The 20,345-nt window shown below is 39.6% G+C and overlaps 1 protein-coding gene across 1 annotated transcript in view; it reads right to left on the bottom strand.

The window, feature by feature from the left end:
- The window catches only part of LOC135702540 (uncharacterized), a 733,060-nt gene that overhangs the window by 225,316 nt on the left and 487,399 nt on the right, over positions 1–20,345 (bottom strand). Inside the window, exon 2 of the mRNA XM_065223619.1 lies at positions 9,610–9,725. The gene's annotated coding sequence lies outside the window, so the exon portion shown is untranslated. The remainder of the gene's footprint in view (positions 1–9,609; positions 9,726–20,345) is intronic.

Here is a 20,345-nt window from a genome sequence, read left to right as displayed (position 1 = left end):
TGATCCAGAATTTAGCTGCTAAAAGGTCTCGCTACGTTTGTATTAGTGAAAAACAGGTTGTATGCTAGCATCAAATGCAGGAGATCTGTAAACTGCGTGAACATCTATATTTTTTCTATTGATCGAAGTTTTAGGTGGATGTGATGAAACATCCTCGAAGTTTTCGCTTGACAATTGCCCAATATTTTTTGTTCGGTCTGAACTCAGGGCGGCAATTCGGAGGATTAATCTCTTTGGCGACGAAATTAACATTGTTTGCAGCATACCATTCTAGTACCTCCTTAGAGTAGTGGCAGCTGGCTAGATCCGGCCAAAACATAACGTTGGTCTTGTGCTGCCGAATGAAGGGTAAAATCTGCTTTTTCAGACACTCTTTAATGTAAACCTTCGACGTCATTGTGTGAGATGTGATGAAAACCTTGGTTTTAAGGCCACAACTGCAGATTCCTTGCCAAATAATTAGTTTCCGAGCAAACTTATCAGCAAAAACAAATATATACCTGGAAGGGACACCCCCACGACCAGTTTCCAGGTAAACTTTTCGTCCGGGGATTTGTTTATAATCCATTTTGACATATGTTTCGTTATCCTTGAAAATACAGCCATCAAATTTCGTCAAAACTCGTTCGTACAGTAATTGTACTCGCTTTTTAGCCACTAAATTTTGTTTCAGGGAGTGATTCGGATGTTTACTGGAACAAAAAGACTTATATCCTTCTCTTGAAAGGATGTTACGCACGGGGGAAAAGTTTGAATCGTATTTCTTTACCAAATCACTTATGGAGACACCTGGGTTGCTTTTCACGTACCTCAACACCTTTCTCCTCAGCTCTTTGTCCCTAGTGCCACTTTTATGATAGATGCGCTCTGCTCTATCCACACTCAGAGTATCATTGTACCGTTTGATTACATGATTCGGGATGCGTCGATCAATCGAGAAAAACTTTTCACCAATTTCTTCGTCAATGAAACATCAACAAATGCCTGTCAAACGTTTTTTGTTCCAACCACCAGGGGGGCGGTGGTGTATTAAACCGTGCGTCCAGATTTACTTTGAATCGAGCTTAATGATCAGATAGTATTTAAACGTAGCACCCCGCAAAATAACTACTAACGTTTCGACGACGGCTATCCGTTGGATAACAATGGACCTAAACGGCTGCTGTCGGAGTTATTGAGTTTCCTCTTCATGCTCTTCCGTAGTTTTTTCCACATCCTTGTGGCTCCGAATTGCTTTGATTTTTTAACCTTCGTCCTTCCTAGTGAGAATCACTCCATTTCGCCCTGGCCAAACGAATTTGATGTCCAACTGATCCTGTACTTCTCGATCCTCTTTGAACAGCTTTAATCTGTACGTAGGGAGCTCATCACTCAAGATTATTTTGCCTGTCGACGATTTGAGCTGACCGTACCTTTTTTGTTGTTGTTGAAGAATTCTTCTTTGAACAGCTCTTCACAGAAAGAAACTTGATGGGCGGCAATTTTGCTTCGTTGTGTGGGTTTTTGCTTATGAGACGTTTCGATTCCACAATATCACCACATATCACCATCGGGCAGATGTCATCCAATAGTATCAGCAATTTTCTGTACAATCTTCGCACTGATTCGTTTCTTCATGGGAATTCCTAGAATGATAGCGTTTTTTTTAAATGGTGGCTCTGTTGAGACGATCGACTTCCAATTCCAGTAGATTAACTGTATCAGAAGTAGTTCGTTGTTTCCCGTGCTGTGTGTCCACATTTTTCTTCAGTTGAGACTGCTCCTCCTTAAGAGACTTAACTTCACCCTACAGGGAATCTAGTTGTTCGGACAATACAATTGTAAAAATGTAACGCTAAATTTCTAAAGCATGAACATTCAAATTTTACGAATTACCCATAAACATATTGCAATTGATCCATAAAACATTCAACAATGAACCTTAAACTAAAGAAAGTGATCCATAAAAAAACAAGTTTGCGCACTTAAAAATATAGGCATGATCCATAAATTAGACGTATATTATTCATGTTAAGGACATTATTGTTTTTAAATTTTGATCCATAAACCTTGAAAAATGGCTCCACTGCATATCTACTTCGATGTGCCCGTGTATTTTAGGTAGAGGTGCGAAGCGACAGGCAAAAGATTTTATAATAATATTCTTAAGAAGCTTAATATGGAAGCTTCATTTAGAAACTTCTTTAAGAAGCTTATTCTAGACGCTCGCCCATCGTTCCACTCTTCTGACAAAAAAAAAAACGCTTCGATGACTCATCCAATAAACACCCATTATTTTATACATCATGCTTTATTATAAAGTTATTAATATAAATATCTCAAAAAAGTGATGCATAAAAATGTCAATTACACAAAATATAGCAAAAAGTAGCAGCCAATTTTTTTACAGTGATTAGTGTAGGCCTTGTTGGGTAAAATAACGACCACAAATCAACAGGCAACTGCAGGCATTTTCATATAACATCATTTGAAAACTGCATATGGTAAATTCTTTAAATTCTGTTGAAATGTTGCTTTGTGTGTAAAACATGATAAGATGTTATTGATCTAAATTGTGGACTGTAAACTGCACTATTCATGATTATTGTAGCTAAGTAATGCAAGCAGGGCTGGAGTTTGAAAGGAGCACGAAAATGAACACTGAAATTGAAATGAAAATTATTTTCGTTACTTAATCTTTTATACCTATTTACCTTCAATCTTCTTCATCCGACAGCAATGTTGATGGTACTGGTGACTATAGGATCTAATCTAGCCTAATCTAACCTAACCTAATCTAATCTAATACAAACGCAGCCAGTATGAGAAAGCATCCTGGAAAATGATTAGGTTAGATGAGGTCTAATCATTTTTCTTGTCTAATTGATGTTTACAGCATATCTGAGATATGATATAAACATTAATAAGGCCAGGCCTACTGCGTTGAATTTGCCGCAAAGATGATTCTTGGAAATGAATGGGAACATTTCTTGAATCTACAGGGGTGGAAGGATGCGTGGACATACCGTACCAAACGCTCCGAGTTACTATGTGCAGTTGTGTGTAATGTGTCAATATTTGTACAATATTGAAGAATCATAAAATAATGCAATGGAACGATCTTACCGAATTTTCACCTATGTACCACAACACATTGCTTGTTGAGCCGAAAAACGAACCACTTTTTGATTCACCAATTTGTTTGCACTTTCCCTTCTGTTCTATGATTCCGTGCTTCACGCGGCAATTTCCTTCCGTAGTTCATCCTTAGTTGGTTTTGAAGTTTTCTTTAGTATGTCCTGATTATAGCACTTTTTGCTCGTTTTCACGCTGTTAAAACGGCAATAATCAGATTCAGATACTCCACATTTCTGGTCTGCCAGATTCTCTCGAACTTCTACCACTGATCGATGTTGTCTAAAACACCGGAGGGAACACACAACACCAGAACTATTCGCAAACTTTATAAATTGAATGCGACCACCGCTAAAAATCTTCATTTTTCAAGTATTACACAGACAAGCTAGTAAAAATCGTGAAAGGAATCGTTCGCAAGAAACTCAACCATTCGCGAGCAGAACCTACTTCGATCTCATTGGTGGTACTGGTGACTCTAAAACTGCTGGTTTGAAATGTCCATATTTTTTCGTTGGAATGGATCTCATTGTGGAAAAACGTCCTCCATAGTGTCCTTTCGATTTGTTTTGCGACTGTATCGTTCCCGAAATTTTCTTAAGTCTTTATTTCTGGCTTCCTGAGCATACACGCTTAACATACCAATTGGAAGCAATACTATTTGGATTCCTTGCGATCCGTGGATTGAAACATTATGGACAGAGGCTGGCATTGGATACCATTTATAAAGGCTAACATAAAGACGAGCAGTTTCTTCAGCAAAATTTCGAAATGCTGTTATGTTGATCGAAAATCCGGAAGACAACGTACGAAGAATTGTATCGCATCGGTCGATTAATTCTTCATTAATACCAGTTATTGCACTTGTTTGGGCTGCGTTAGTGAAGAATCTGCGTGCTTCTGTGCTTGTGCTTCTGATTGTGTGTAATCTATTCAGATCAATAACATCTTATTATGTTTTACACACAAAGCAAAATTTCATCAAATTTGAAAGAATTTACCATATGCAATATTCAAATGATGTTATATGATAATGCCTGCAGTTGCCTGTTGAACTGTGGTCGTTATTTTGCCCAACAAGGTCTACACTAATCACTGTAAAAAAATTGACTGCTACTTTTTGCTATATTTTGAGTAATTGACATTTTTATGCATCATTTTTTTGATACATTTATGTTATTAACTTTATAATAAAGCATGATATATCAAATAATGGGTATTTATTGGATGAGTCAAACCATTTTGATAATTATAAGAGTTTAAACCTTATACATTTGACGTGTATAGGTGAAATAATGGAAAAACGCAATTTTAGAGGTTAGTTTTCCAAATAGCCTGATATCTCGCCTAATGTGAGTCATAGAGCTTGGATGTCTTGGACAATATTTCTCAACACTTCAAATTACACAACTTTGCTCGAAAAACCATTCGGCTAGGATGCTCCGTTCAAAATATAGACTCGAGCGCCACCTATGTGGCGTAAAAATGAACTAATATGAAACTTTCAAAAGATGGCGGTTTTAATATTGAGCAACTTTGTAAAACATTGTATCGCTGTAGAAAGCAAACCAACGGCGCTAGAGGTTTTGGCCATGCGAATGGCTTCGCTGCCCCACTGTGCGTCGCTACACTTTGTTTACGAAAAGGCTTAAAGGTGTCTTATGGAATAATGTCTGACGTCGAGATTATCAAGGAAATAGAGCAACGAGAGATGGATGACCAGAAGGCTGCTGAAGAGCGTGAAGCTGATGAGATTGCCCGAACTAAGCGCGAAAAAATGTTCCATAAAGCTAAGGAAGAGCTATCATTGGAAACTGAGCGGATCAAATCGACTCCGGATAGACTCAAGCAGCTGGAAATTGAACCAACTACAGAGAGGAAAAAAATCTCTGCGAAACGAAAGCTAAAACAAAGCAACTTGTTGCTCCAGACACACAGATTTCACGTGCCCCGAAAAAGCGAATTAGAATAGCTTAGTTTGGAACAATGGATTATTCTTTTACTATGAAAGTGCGATTAACATTAACAACTCCAAACCCTATCCGAATGAATCATATTTTATTACATATTGTATCATTCTACACATTCATACATTCATACATTGACTTCGCCCTAAAATTGATTTTCCACCTTAAAAATAAACATTTAACTTGATTTAACAATACATTGGATTACAAATCCAAGTCACGCAACAACGCCCACCAAGAAAAGAAGGATCAGAACAGTATACAGACTAGTTACGTTACAGAAAGTCTGTAACGGTATGTAAAATGAAGTCTGAATTTATCGTGTTTGGAACAGTCTGATCAGGAACTAAATTAAATTTACACGTTTATTTCACACTTCTAGGTGGATAAGGAAAACACAAAACTACATCTAGTATCGCAAGTACGTTTTAATCCCTTGTAATACCTTAATTTCAACAAATTTTGAAATCAATAGTTCGATATTTTAGTTTTTGAACCAAGTTAATATATAGTTCAAGGCAGGATAATTATTTCGCTATCATCAAAAATTATAAGTCAACAAGACATTATAGTTTCCTTCCAAGCGAACAATTAGAATCATTTTTTGTTATTTTCTACATATATACTAAGAATTCTGATTGTGATATATTTGCTCTCTGTGAAACATGGCTTTCTTCCGATAAAGAACTCAACTTCCACGATTTTAACATTATACGCCTGGATAGAGACGATTTTTATGGAGGAGTACTTTTAGGGATCAAAAAGTGCTACCCTTTCTACAAAATTTCCCTTCCTGCTCTATCAGGCGTCGAAATCGTCGCTTGCCAAATAAATGTGAAGAACAAAGACCTTTGCATAGCTTCAGTTTATGTTCCACCAAGAACCTCCATTAGCTGTTGTCAACTCTGGAATCTAGTTTCGATGTTTCCATCCCCAGTATTAATTCTGGGTGATATGAACTCCCATGGTACTGGGTGGGGCGATCTATACGATGACAATAGAGCGGCTATTTTTTACGATTTATGCGACGATTTCATCTTGACTATTTTGAACACTGGTGAAGCGACACGTATAGCAAAACCTCCGGCTCGAGAAAGCCGACTCGACCTATCTTTGTGTTCAAGATCGCTATCATTGGATTGTCTGTCGAAGGTTATCAATGATCCCCATGGTAGCGATCATGTGTGCCCCTCACTCTGCAGAACCATCTCGAGTTCCATTTGCTCTTACAAGGAACATAGCTTGGCATAAATATGCAACGGCGGTGACAATCGGTGCCGAATCAATAGATACGCTTCCACCATTGGAAGAACATCGATTCCTCGCCGATTTGATTTAAAAAAGTTTACTGGAAGCACAAAAAAGAAAAGTTCCAAGTGCGCCCTTCAAAAGGAGACCAGCCACACCTGGATGGGACGAAGAATGCACAAAATTGTATGTAGAAAAATCTAATGCTTTCAAAGCTTTTCGTAGACACAAAACCTCCACATACTTCGAAGAATATTCAAAGCTTGAGACAAAGCTGAAACAATTGATCAAAGCAAAAAAACACGGTTATTGGCCCAATTTCGTCGAGGGACTCTCACGAGAAACCTCAATGAACACCTTGTGGAGGGTGGCTCGGAACATGCGTAACCGCCCATCTTCTAATGAGAGTGAAGAATACTCCAACTGATGGATATTCGATTTCGCTAAAAAAAGGTCTGTCCGGACTCAGTTCCAACACAACACATTCCTCGAGAAGCGTCTCCGAGCAGCAGCTCTCTGGATAGACCATTCACAATGCTGGAATTCTCCATGGCTCTTCTTTCATCGAACAACTCCTCACCGGGAAGCGATATGATTAAATTCAATCTTCTGAAAAATCTCCCAGATATCGCTAAAAGACGCTTGCTAGACTTATTCAATTCCTTACTAGAAAACAACATTATACCGCCTGAATGGAGACAGGTCAAAGTAATAGCCATTCGAAAACCAGGCAAACCAGCGTCTGACCATAACTCATACCGTCCGATTGCGATGCTTTCGTACATTAGGAAATTGTTGGAGAAAATGATCCTTCGGAGACTCGATCAGTGGGTCGAAACAAATAACTTGTTATCAAATACACAGTTTGGGTTCCGCAAGAGCAAAGGAACACACGATTGTCTAGCGCTGCTTTCCACAGATATTCAACTGGCCTTTGCGCACAAGGAGCAATTGGCTTCAGTATTCTTGGACATTAAGGGGGCTTTTGATTCAGTTTCCATTGAAATTCTGTCAGACAATCTGCACAGATGTGGACTTTACGGAATTTTAAATAATTTCATGTACAATTTGTTGTCAGAAAAGCAAATGAACTTTTCCCTTGGACAACTGACAACTTCGAGAATTAGCTACAACCGTTTGGCAGAACAATGCACGCTAAGACAACTTGCAGATGACGGTGTGGTTTCCGTAAGAGGTCCATATGCCGTGGACTTGCAAGGACCATTGCAATGTTCCTTAGATAACTTGTCTTCTTGGGCTAGGAATCTAGGGATCGAATTCTCGCCGCAGAAAACTGAACTGGTAGTGTTTACTCGAAAGCGGTACCCAGCCCAAATGCATCTTAATCTTTTGGTCAGAAACATTACTCAATCATTGTCTTTCAAGTACCTTGGGGTCTGGTTTGATTCAAAGTGCACTTGGAATACCCATATTACGTATTTGAAGCAAAAATGTCAACAGAGGATCAACTTTCTCCGTTCAATTTGCGGCACATGGTGGGGTGCTCATCCGGGAGACCTCATAACGCTTTATAAAACAAATATTCTCTCTTTTCTAGAGTACGGCTCTTTCTGCTTTCCCCTCGGCAAGAAAATGTCACCTAATAAAATTGGAACGAATTCTGCGTATTGCTCTTCGCTGTATGCAATCAACGCATTGAGTCTCGAGGTTCTGGCAGGAGTAACACCCCTCCAGAACCGTTTTTGGGAGCTCGTTCTCAGAATACTAATCAAATGCGGAGTGACGAACACACTTATAATTGAAAATTTTGAAGAAATTCTTGGGCTGAACACACAATCTCGATTTATGAGAATCTACCACCACTACATATCGTCAGATATGTGTCTTCCTTGTTACACTCCAGACCGTGCTCACTTCACCAATCGCAGTTCTTCAATTGAATATGATCTTACGAAACCTAACCCCCATTCTCCTCCGCTGATCCTCTCCTTCGACAATGTACCTCTCTAACCTCGAGTAAGCCGCGAGTATTCGGCCCAACTCCTACTAGACATAGAATTGAGTGAATTTTGTTACAAACAAAGACCAATGAACTATCGGCTCCGTAAAACTAACGCGATTGAGCCTTCCAAATAAACGAACTAGTTAAAACAATATATACTAAGATCTTGTTGATAATCGTATTGATTATCTAGAAATCTTTGGATTATTCCCAAGGTACCATGAAAAGCAATAAAAATGGTTCGAACCACGATCATTTACCCTAATTGTTTTTCGCATTTATAAATCAATTACTGCCGCTGATGGGAAGAAGAAGGCCACTTTAAATCTACCCACATTTGCCTAGTACTTGGGTAAAGCCACGCGATCCTCAAGTACTGGAAAAGCCACAGTATCAATCATCAGCATTCCCCTTATTCAAATTTGTTTACAAAATCACTTGTACGGTGTCATTCTTATCATTCATATCGTTAGGTTTGGTATAAAAGCTGCAAGCTTAACGAAAGTAAGTCACATCACATACAACCATTCCACCTAGCAAGATGAAACTCGCAATTCTCGGTCTGCTTCTGCTCGGGGCGCTAGTTCTGGTTCACAGCCAGGATCCCTCGGAAGCACCTAGTACCACCGTCGAGGACACCACTCCGGCGGCATCGGAATCCACAACACCGGCGGAAGATGAAGACTCATCTTCCGCAGCACCAGAGGAATCGACCACCGAAGAACCTTCAACGACGGTAAGACCTTCGAAGCCACCACATCACAAACCACCTCACCATCATCATCCGAAGCCACCCCACCATGGAGGACATCCGAGACCTCCACACCACCATCGTCCACGTCCACCGATGAAGTTCTCCGAGAAACTGGTGGATTTTCCGGATGCTGATCAGGAGTAGTGTTTAGATAGATCAGAGATACCAGTGATTTGAGTATAATATATAAATAAATTAATCTGAAAGTGAACAGATCTATGATTTTCCCAAATTTTCGAGCATCCCTTGCATTAAAGACTGTCTTCCAAAACTTGCAGCCCAACCCATCCTTCAGAGCAACGACAACAGAAAAACGTCTATTTTTAGCATTTGTATTCTCCGTCTATAGCGCGGACCTTGTCGCATCATTCAAACCCCTCTTTTGGTAGAGCGATGATGCCCAGATAGTAGTGTCCCTTTGTTGCCGTAGGTAGACTAAGCTTGTCAACCCCTTCTGAATCACAGCCATAAATAGCTAGCTGGTAAGAGGTTGGTGAGCAGGTGGAGCAATCCATTCATGGTATCAGCGTAGTAGGTGCTTGATGAAAAATAAAATAACTTACTTCTTGATGATGACGATGATGCTCCACAGTTTGATATGAGATGCTAAGTCGTAAAAACCCGAACAATAGTAGCAGAGAATTCCAAAGCTTTACGAGTCCAAGCGATGTTGATGCATCTGTAATAAAACAAAGAGGAATGAAGGACGAACATTAGCGAAAAAACAAATTTGAATACCTACTCAACATTTATTTCACCGAGGTGTGATCAAAGTCGTTAAAACAAAGCAAACAAAAACAGATCCCTTAAAGCCTTAAGGGTGTGTATTATTTATTTCCGCTTCCGCATATGTTCCGTTGTTTTTGTTTCGTTCTGTTTTTATTTAGGAGAGGCATTTACGATGCAATTACCTACTCCGGACGAGTGGCAGCAATGAATGCGCCCGAAAGATCGATACCCCGTTTGACATACGGACATTTGGCATACGGATGTTTGGACCAATGTCTTCTTCTTCCTCGCATTTCAAGCTTATTGCTTATCGCATATTAGCATATTGCGTGCTCTCAACTTAGAGTTCTAGATGCACTTCCACAGTCATTATCTGAGAGCTTTCGATGTCTGTACCATTTTTGCATTAGTATTATTGTGTGGCAAGTACAATCATACTCAATGCTCAGGGAAGTCGAGAAATTCTCTAACCCGTAAAATTCCTAGACCGGACCGAGAATCGAACCCAGCCACCTGCAAGCATGGTATTGCTTTGTAAATGTGGCTTAACCGAATGAGCTAAGGGAGAATTGATGTTTGGTCCACAATTTTGTGATTCGTCAATACGTCATGAACTATGTTAATATTAAATGGTATGAAATTTTATACTATTAAACCAGTAGGGTAGATGTACCCGGCTATACGTTTCTTTTATGGTATGTTCCAATTACCAAATGCAGATGTTCTAAGGCTAAGGCAGATGTTCTAAGGCTAAAATGATCTTAGAAACTCCGAAATGGATTTAAAAAGCCAAAAAAGTCATTGCGTTGAAACGGAATGAAACGCCAAAACAGTCCATAAAAATTCATAGAAACATAAAAAAGCTAGAAACGACAAAATTGTGGTAAACCAACAAATCAATTTAAAAACAACCTCATATGTACGAAAATGATCTTAAAACAATGAAAGATTTATTCAAACGCATGAATAGTATCAAACCAATCATGTAGTATTAACACTAATTATAAACCACCTCATAATCGTTGTAAAAAAAGACTCAAAGCGCTAAAAGTTCTTTTAAAATCCTCAAATGAATCTCGAAAACACTGAAATAACCCTGAAAACGTCAACACACTAAAAAGGCCTGACAAACGCCAAACAAGGTTAAAACCTAGAATTTCTTAAAAACGCCAAATCTTATGAGCAGCCTGAAAATGAAAACTCTCATAAAAATCATTAAACGTAAAAAAGGTCTAAGCAAGTCAAAATAGCATAGACTGTATAATGCTAAAATTTTCTCGAAATTGATTATCCCAGCATAATTAGAAAATCAGATAAATTCTGCATGCCATTTAAAAACCTATGTTCAACTTGTCTGAATTTTTGCAACCCACCAGTGCACAATGGGGAAAAATCGACCCAAAATCCCACTTAATTAGACGGCGCACGGTAGGACTCCTGAAAAACAGCCTATGATGATGGTCCCATTTAGGGTTGACTTCGGAAGTGGTCCGTTTTGCCCGATTTACCCCTAATTTTGCAAGAAAAATATATTTATCATCCAGAAACTGAACTTGGTGCGCTTAGATTGAGCCAACGTAAATTTTATCCTTGTAAAAAGAGCTGAGGAGTTGAATGGAGCAAGTTTTACTTCGATCAGACGTCAATTAGTGGTTAATTTTACCCGATTTTCCCTGGCCTATAAAAACAAGATTAAAAACTCGGTAAGCAGAATTTGACGGACAAAAAATTGAACTTTATGCACTTAACTATTGTACACTTATTCAAGGAGTCGAATGCTGCGAAGCTCGCTTTGTGGCAACCACTGTAAAACCCCATTTCAGCCTATATTCCCATCAAACTGGAACAAACTCATATATCATGTTGTTTTATAGATTAGCGTCATTAATATAACACGCACTTGCACTATACTTATGTTAAAATATCCGGAAAATCAAATGGTGATGGTCCCTTCTTGGTCAGACTTCAGGAAATGGTCTGTTTTGCCCGATCTCCCCTCAAATTAAAAAAAAAAAACCATATAAATCAAGTGGATGTTTGAATTGGTACTATAATGCATAAACCTATATGCACTAAATTATCGTAGAAGACGGGGCTCACACGATTTGATTTCTTGGATAATTCTACGATGATTTAGTGCATATGGGTTTATACCAAAGACAACAAATCAAGAAGACTGGCAACTCTTCCATTTTCTCATACGAACGCGATGAGACTGGTACAATCGCGTCATCTGCTGCTCAAAGGTAAATGCTATGCGTTTCTTCCACCTTCACTCAAGCGCAGCGCCATTGTATCTGTCGCTTGGATTCTGGCAAAGTTGCCAGTCTTCTTGATTTGTTGTCTTAGTTTATACATTATAGTACCAATTTAAATTTCCACTTGATTTATATGTATATATATATATATATTTTTTAATTTGAGGGAGATCGGGCAAAATAGACCATTTACTGAAATCTGACCAAGACGGGACCATCACCATTCGATTCTCTGGGCATTTTTACACAACTATAGTGCAAGTGCGTGTAATATTAATGACGCTAATCTATAAAACCACATTATATATGAGTTTGTTTCAGTTTGATGGGAATATAGGGTGAAATGGGGGTTTACAGTGGTTGCCACATGGCGAGCTTCGCAGCATTCGATTCCTTAAGTAATTGTACAATAGTTAAGTGCATAAAGTTCAATATGTTGTCCGTCAAATTCTGCTTACCGAGTTTTTAATCTTGTTTTTATAGGCCAGGGGAAATCGGGAAAAATTGACCACTTTTTTTATTTATTTTTTATAATCCATTTATTTGTCAAGGCTCAAATGCGTTAGCTTTGCGGAGCCGAATATTTTTTACATGATTGAAATGGACCACTTATTGACGTTTGATCGAAGTAAAACTAGCTCTATTCAACTCCTCAGCTCTTTTTACAAGGATAAAGTTTACGTTGGCTCAATATAAGCGCACCAAGTTCAGTTTCTGGGGAGATCCGAGTAGGCTCTGCCCGCGAACGGTTGGTTTTGTTTTCGCTGGCGCTGATTTCATCTGTTTCCACATACATATTTTTTAATTGTACCAAATCAAAAAATATTAGTTTTCGCGTATGGACAAGTGTAAATTAAGATCTATCACGTTTTAAGAAGTTTGTTTAGTGATATTGTAATTAACGTGAAAAATCTGGGACAAGAATTTGTTTCGAGTAGCTGTGTTGCTGTGGTGTCGCGTTGGTCGGTTTTTCTTTTCGCTTGCTTTTTGGTGCTTTGCCTCCCTCCCAAGAAGAGTTTTACCGTTTTTTTTTCTTTTTCTTGGTGCTGGCGTTTTGCCTTCCGGAGGATGCACGCAAATGAGCTGTCAGGCAAAAATTCGGTGCAAATGAAAAACTTCGCGTGTGATTCAAAATGTCGTGTTCGATTGTAAAAACAACGCGGAAGTTTTTTTCGATTACCGCGAGTGAACAAACCGGTGCTTTTTCGGAGGCAGAATTTGGTGAGATCCTTCTGATTTATAATCAATCATAAATGCATATTTCCATATATTACTAAATACGCGCCAGATTTCGAAACATCACATTTCGAAATCTGAAAGTGTGTTTGCAGTACCATTATTCATATGATAACGGTAGTGTTTACATGCGGGGCTTATTGTATGTGAAAGTAACTTCGGAATGGACGTGAATTACCAGGCATTCTGAAATGGGTTGCTGAATCTGCAGTAGAGCTATCGCTTTCTAACTCCCGGACTAAACTTGCTTATTATTACATCAAGGATTGTTGTTAGGGTTGGGGTTAGATTGAACACACACACACACACACACCAAGTTCAGTTTCTGGATGATAAATATATTTTTCTTCAAAAATTAGGGGTAAATCGGTCAAAACGGACCACTTCCCGAAGTCAACCTTAAACGGGACCATCACCATTGAATTTTTCGAATTTTTTCACATAAGATAGGCTATTTTGCAGGACTCCTACCGTGCGTCGTCTAATTAAATGGGATTTTGGGTCGATTTTTCCCCACTGTGCATTGGGTCGCGACCCATAGATTAAGAAATGCTGGTCTATGTAATTCCCACATGCCATAATTGGAACACACCATAATATGAACGTATAGCCATAACTGGCAATCTGGCTTGATGGAGCCTCACTCGCGAGTTTGAAATGAGCCGAGCGTAGCATTTTTCTGAGGAGTTGAATGCCTACTGTGAAATCATTCCACTGAGCTTCAGAGCTTGTGAGCGAATGAGGATAAAATGAGGGTGAGGTATGCTGCCATTCATGATCATGTTTCCTATCACACGCTCTTACTCTCACTCTGGGTGAACTCTGATCTTCTTGCGTTGAATAAAAAAGTCATCCGGAGTCTCGCAAAGCGCACCTCACGTCAAATCATCCTCTCGTTGAAGTTCACTCTCCCTCTCTCTCTCGAGGAGTTTTTGAATTTGTAAGAATTACCCATACACATATTCCAAATGATCCATAAAACATTCAGCAATGGACCTTAAACTAATTAAAGTGATCCATAGAAAATCAAGCTTGCAATCTCAAAAATATAGGCATGATCCATAAATTAGACATATACTTTTCATGTTTTGGACACTAACTTTTTTATTTTGTTCCATAAACCATGAAAAGATGAAGTAATGAAATTGGGTTGTTAGCGGAATGCAAATAAAACAGCAAAGAAGGGTTATCTTCCATTTAATTCCATTTAAATAATTTTGGTATCCATGACAGATACGTATTTCGACTACAATGTGCAGTCTTCATCAGTGTTATTCCCACTTGAAAAGATGTTCCATTACTACGTAGCTAATTAGATTTACTGACATACCCGTGTTTTTTTAGTTAGAAGTGCGAAACGACGGGTAAGCTGTTTCTTCTTCGATCTAAAGTCACTGGGTTTGGTAGGTGATAGAAACACCACAAGGTCAATTCACGGTAACTTGACTTAGAATTCAATTTTCTTAACTGGAAAAACAGCACTGGTTTGAGGGAGAACACAAGTGATCAGAAGCACATTATATTTGAGACTGAATTTATAGTTATTGATCCCCAGTATCATACCTATCGGTTGCTCTTCAGTTTATTACCTCGATCTGCTGGATCCTGCGAGAGTGAAGGCCCACGCACATTAGATCCGGATTGGACGCGTTGCGGCAAAGTGACAGCTAAATCTATTGTCTAACTGTCAAATTTACGCCAACGCAACGCAAGCGGATCTAATGTGGGTGGCCCTTGAGAGTGAGTTCCCACTCGCATTCATCAGTGAAGCTGATGATTGTTGTAGAGTGGGTTTGATAACATTAAAAGTGATTGAAATTAAAGAAATATTTTACATAAGCTTCCAAAAATAACCTTTTTAACACTCTGAACATAATGTCTCTGGTCCGCTATGTAACGGCAAACTTATAATGTTTGAAAATCATAGCTCAGCTATTTATAGACGAATTTCAAATCTATGGGCGTCACTTCAAACTAAAGATTTTAAAAATTTATTAGGTATGAATAGGTTTAAAATGCATTGATAAATTGCTGAGAAATGATTTTGCAAAGATTCCCAATTTTTCGTTACACATTTTACCGGTTGCATCGTGTTCGGAGCGTTAAGAAGCATCCTAGGGAATATTTTTTAGAAGTTCTTTTAGATGCTTATTCTAGATGCTCGCCCATGGCTCCGCTCTTCTGACAAAAAAAAAACGGGCAGAACAGTAAACGCAGTAGTGGGGAAATTTTCCGAGGTTAATGGATCAAATTAAAAAAAAAAAAACAGTGTCCAAAACATGAACAATGTATGTCTAATATATGGATCGTGTCTATATTTTTAAGAGTGCAAGCTTGATTTGCTATGGATCACTTTCATTAGTTTAAGGTTTATTGCTGAATGTTTTATGGATCATTTGCAATATGTTTATGGGTAATTCGTGCAATTTCAATGCTCATTTTTTTAGAAATTTAGCGGAACATTTTTACAATTGTGTTGATGTTTTTTACATAAAATATGGATCATATTGATATTTTTTAAGGATCATTCACACTTTTTATGAGATTTCCTGCAGTGTTTTATGGATCATTTGGATGTTTTTTAAAGAATGTTTTTCAATATTTTATGGATCGTTTTATCAGTTATAAAGGTGCAAACTTAGGGCTGCCAACAACGAGCGTACATTTATACGGGTTTCTCTGCGCTGTTACTTTTTTTTTTTTGTAATTACTTTATTTGTACAGGCTCAATCGAATAAACTTTACAGAGCCGAGTTATCCTTTGCGTTATACATTGTTACTGTCTTATATTTAAAGTTAAAGGAACTGGACCGAGTACTCGCGGTCGTCTCGAGGTTAGTGGAGATTTACAATTTTTTGGATGGGAAAAGGGAAGAAGGAGGTTTTAAATGTGGTTTACGATATAACTATTTAATTAATCCTAAAGCATGAAATTATTTCTATTCATCTTAAAAACAAACATTGAAAAAAAAAACCCCCAGACGTACAAAACACAAACTAAACACAAGATAATCAAACTTACAATCTAAGGTTAATATCCTTAAAGTAAACATATATGAGTTTCATAAACTCCAGATCGCGTCTAGCCAAAATATCCCGAACTGGAACATTAGGTTGTCTACCTCGAGCCCGAAGGGAATCATAAAAATGTGATCTGACTCCACGATACTCCACACAAGACCAAAGGATGTGATCAGCGTCCTGGTAACCTTGTCCACATTCACAGAGATTGCTGTCTCCCAACCCCACACGGAACAAGTGAGCGTTTAGACAATAGTGATTGGACATGAGACGAGACATCACGCGTATGAAGTCTCGACTCAAGTCCAACCCTTTGAACCATGCAAACTTCGACACCTTAGGGATAATTGAATGTAGCCATCGTCCCAAGCTACCCTCACTCCATTGATGTTGCCAGCTAACGAGCGACTGCTGACGATAAATAGAGAAAAATTCACTATAGGCGATCTGTCGATCATAAATGTCGCCTTCCATAGCGCCCACCTTCGCAAGTGAATCCGCCTTCTCATTGCCCAAAATTGAGCAATGCGAAGGGATCCACGCGAAGGTGATGATGAAAGAGCGCACGGATAAAGCACTAAGCAGTTCTCGTATTTTCAAGAGAAAATACGAGAAGTGCTTTACCGGCCTAATGGAACGGATAGCCTCGACAGAACTGAGACTATCCGTAAAAATAAAGTAGTGGTCTGGAAGAAGTGAAGCAATAGTTTCCAAAGTGTAGTGAATTGCTGCCAGTTCAGCCACATACACAGAACAAGGAGCTTCAAGTTTTCGAGAGGCGCTATGAAATTCATTAAATACACCAAAACCAGCGGACTCCCCTATTAGAGATCCATCTGTGAAAAACGTTCTTGCAGAATCAACATGGCCAAACTTTGCAGCGTATAATGACGGAGCAATCATAGGACGATGATGCTCTGGAATTCCGCGGATTTCCTGCGTCATAGATAAATCAAAATTCACAGAATTGTCGAAATCGGAGAAGACTACACGATTGGAAATATGTCTTGAAGGGCTGATATCCTGTGTTAAATATAGGTAGTACAAAGTCATAAAACATGTTTGAGGATTTAGCTCCAGAAGCTTCTCAAAATTTTCGATCACCAGTGGGTTCATTACTTCGCAACGGGTGAGGAGCCTCAGAGATAACTCTGAAAAACGGACGGATAGTGGCAACATGCTCGCCAGCACTTCGAGACTCATAGTATGAGTCGAGTGCATGCATCCTAACGCTATACGAAGACAACGATACTGGATCCGTTCCAGCTTGATGATGTGCGTTTTAGCTGCCGACTGGAAGCAAAAACTGCCGTACTCTAAAACCGATAAAATCGTTGTCCGGTACAACGTCAGAAGATCTTGTGGATGGGCTCCCCACCACGTTCCGGTAATTGATCGAAGGAAATTGATCCTTAGTTGGCATTTTCTTCTCAGATACTCAATGTGGGATCTCCAGGTGCATTTGGAATCGAACCAGACCCCGAGATATTTAAAAGACATGGAATGAGTGATCGGTTTACCCAAAAGTTGAAGCTTCGGTTGTGCTGGGCTATGCTTCCTAGAAAAAACGACCAACTCAGTTTTCTCCGTGGAGAATTCGATACCTAGCTGAATAGCCCAAGTAGACAAATTGTCCAAGGTATCCTGTAAGGGTCCTTGCAGGTCAACCTCTTTTGGCCCTGTGATAGACACTACGCCATCATCTGCAAGTTGTCTCAACGTGCAATTGTCACTAAGACAATTGTCAATTTCTCTAACGTAGAAATTGTACAAAAGGGGGCTTAAACATGAGCCTTGGGGGAGACCCATGTAGCTAAATCGAAAAGCTGTAGAGTTTCCATGAGAAAAGCTCATATGTTTTTCTGACAGCAAATTGTACAAAAAATTATTCATTAATGGAGACAATCCACAAGCGTGGAGTTTCTCTGAAAGAACTTCAACGGATACTGAATCAAAAGCCCCCTTGATATCCAAGAACACAGAAGCCATTTGCTCTTTCTTAGCAAAAGCTAACTGAATTTCCGAGGAAAGCAACGCGAGACAGTCGTTCGTTCCCTTACCCCTACGGAAACCAAATTGAGTATCTGAAAGAAGGTGGTTCGTCTCAACCCATTTGTCGAGGCGAAAAAGGATCATTTTCTCCATCAATTTCCGAATACACGACAGCATCGCGATGGGCCGATACGAATTGTGATCCGACGCGGGTTTATCAGGCTTTTTAATGGCCATCACCCTCACTCGTCTCCAATCGTCGGGAACAATATTGAGCTCCAAGAACTGATTGTACAAGTTCAACATGCGCCTCTTAGCGACGTCTGGGAGGTTTTTCAGCAAGTTGAACTTGATTCTATCAGATCCCGGGGCAGAATTGCCACACGAAAGGAGAGCGAGTGAAAGTTCGACCATTGAAAAAGGCTGACTGATTTCGTCTACCGAATTCGCGGTTTCGTGAGGAATCAACTGCGACGGCACGGAATCTGGACACACTTTTCGCGCGAATTTAAGAATCCATTGATCCGAGCATTCCTCGCTTTCGTTGTTAGTAGACCGGTTACGCATTCTTCGCGCCGTACTCCAAAGCGTATTCATAGACGTTTCGCGCGACAATCCGTCTACAAACTGCCGCCAGTAACCCCGTTTTTTGGCCTTGATGAGGCTCTTGAGTTCGCGTTCAAGAGATGTGTATGCGTCGAAATGCTCGCGTGTTCCGCGTTTCCGAAAAAGTTTAAACGCGTCGGACTTTTTACGGTAAACGTTCGTGCATTGTTGATCCCACCAGAGCGATGGTGTTTTCTTACGGATTGACGATCGCGGCACCGGTCGTGTTTGAGCTTGAAGTGCGCTGTCGACGATGAGATTAGAGAGGAAATTATATTCCTCCAACGGCGGAAGCTCTTCCACTGACAATACTGTATCGTCTATCGCGGATTGGAACTTAGTCCAATCGATGTTACGGGTTAGATCATACGCGACGTTAACGGATTCTGACAAGTTGAACCCACTGGCAATCGAAATTTTGATCGGCAGATGATCACTACCGTGCGGATCCTGGATTACATGCCAAGTGCAATCCAACGATAGTGAATTGGAGCAAAAGGTGAGGTCTAATCTGCTACCATTCGAGGATGGGCCAGCCAAACGTGTTACTTCTCCATTGTTAAGTATTGTCATGTTGAAGTTGTCGCAGAGATCATAAATCAAAGTAGAACGGTTATCATCGTACAGCTCCCCCCAGCCTGTACCGTGGGAGTTAAAATCTCCCATGATCAACCATGGAGCGGGAAGTACCGCACATATGTCGAAAAGTTGTTTGCGATTAATAGAGACTCTAGGAGCAATATATACAGAAGCAATACAAAGGCTCTTACCTTTAATGGTAGCCTGACATGCGACAACTTCAATACCGGGGAATTCGGGAAGATTCACTCTATAGAAGGAATGGCAATTTTTGATCCCCAAAAGTACCCCTCCTCCACGTGAATCCTCACGATCCAATCGAATAATGTTAAAATCATAAAAAGGGAGATCAATTTCTGAAGAGAGCCATGTTTCACAGAGGGCAAATGCATCGCAATTATTGTTATGGACTAAATACTTGAACGAATCTAATTTCGGAATAAGACTTCGACAATTCCACTGTAGAACAGTGATCAAATCCCCGACCTCGTTTGGAAAATTATCCATCGAAGGAGATGATAGCTGCAAGAAGGGGCCATTTTGAAGTCAATTGCTTCAAGAAGGATTTCACAGTGGGAAGCAATGTGAGGACAATGCTTTTCAGAGGATCAGAAATGTTGAGGTATTTGAGAATACCGTCCACAATGTCATCAAATGAGAACAACCCAGATGAAGAAGGGGTTTCTGTTCTTAAAATTGGGGCATCAGGGGTTTTGGATGTCCCCGGAAGTGGTGGAAAATCCTGGGTATAGTCAGTTCTGCGGAATCCAGGAGGAGTAGAAGTCTCCTTTTTTCCACCACTCCTTGATTTAGGCAAGCTGATTTGGGGTTCTTTATTTGCAACAATCCGCGAACGGATGCGCTTTCGTTTCCGTGCA

This window comes from Ochlerotatus camptorhynchus, unplaced genomic scaffold (assembly GCF_037179485.1).
Source record: "Ochlerotatus camptorhynchus isolate MF236.1 unplaced genomic scaffold, CSIRO-AGI_Acam_v1.1 ptg000193l, whole genome shotgun sequence".
Taxonomy (NCBI): Eukaryota; Metazoa; Arthropoda; class Insecta; order Diptera; family Culicidae; genus Ochlerotatus; species Ochlerotatus camptorhynchus.
This window is presented reverse-complemented; position numbering and strand designations above follow the sequence as displayed.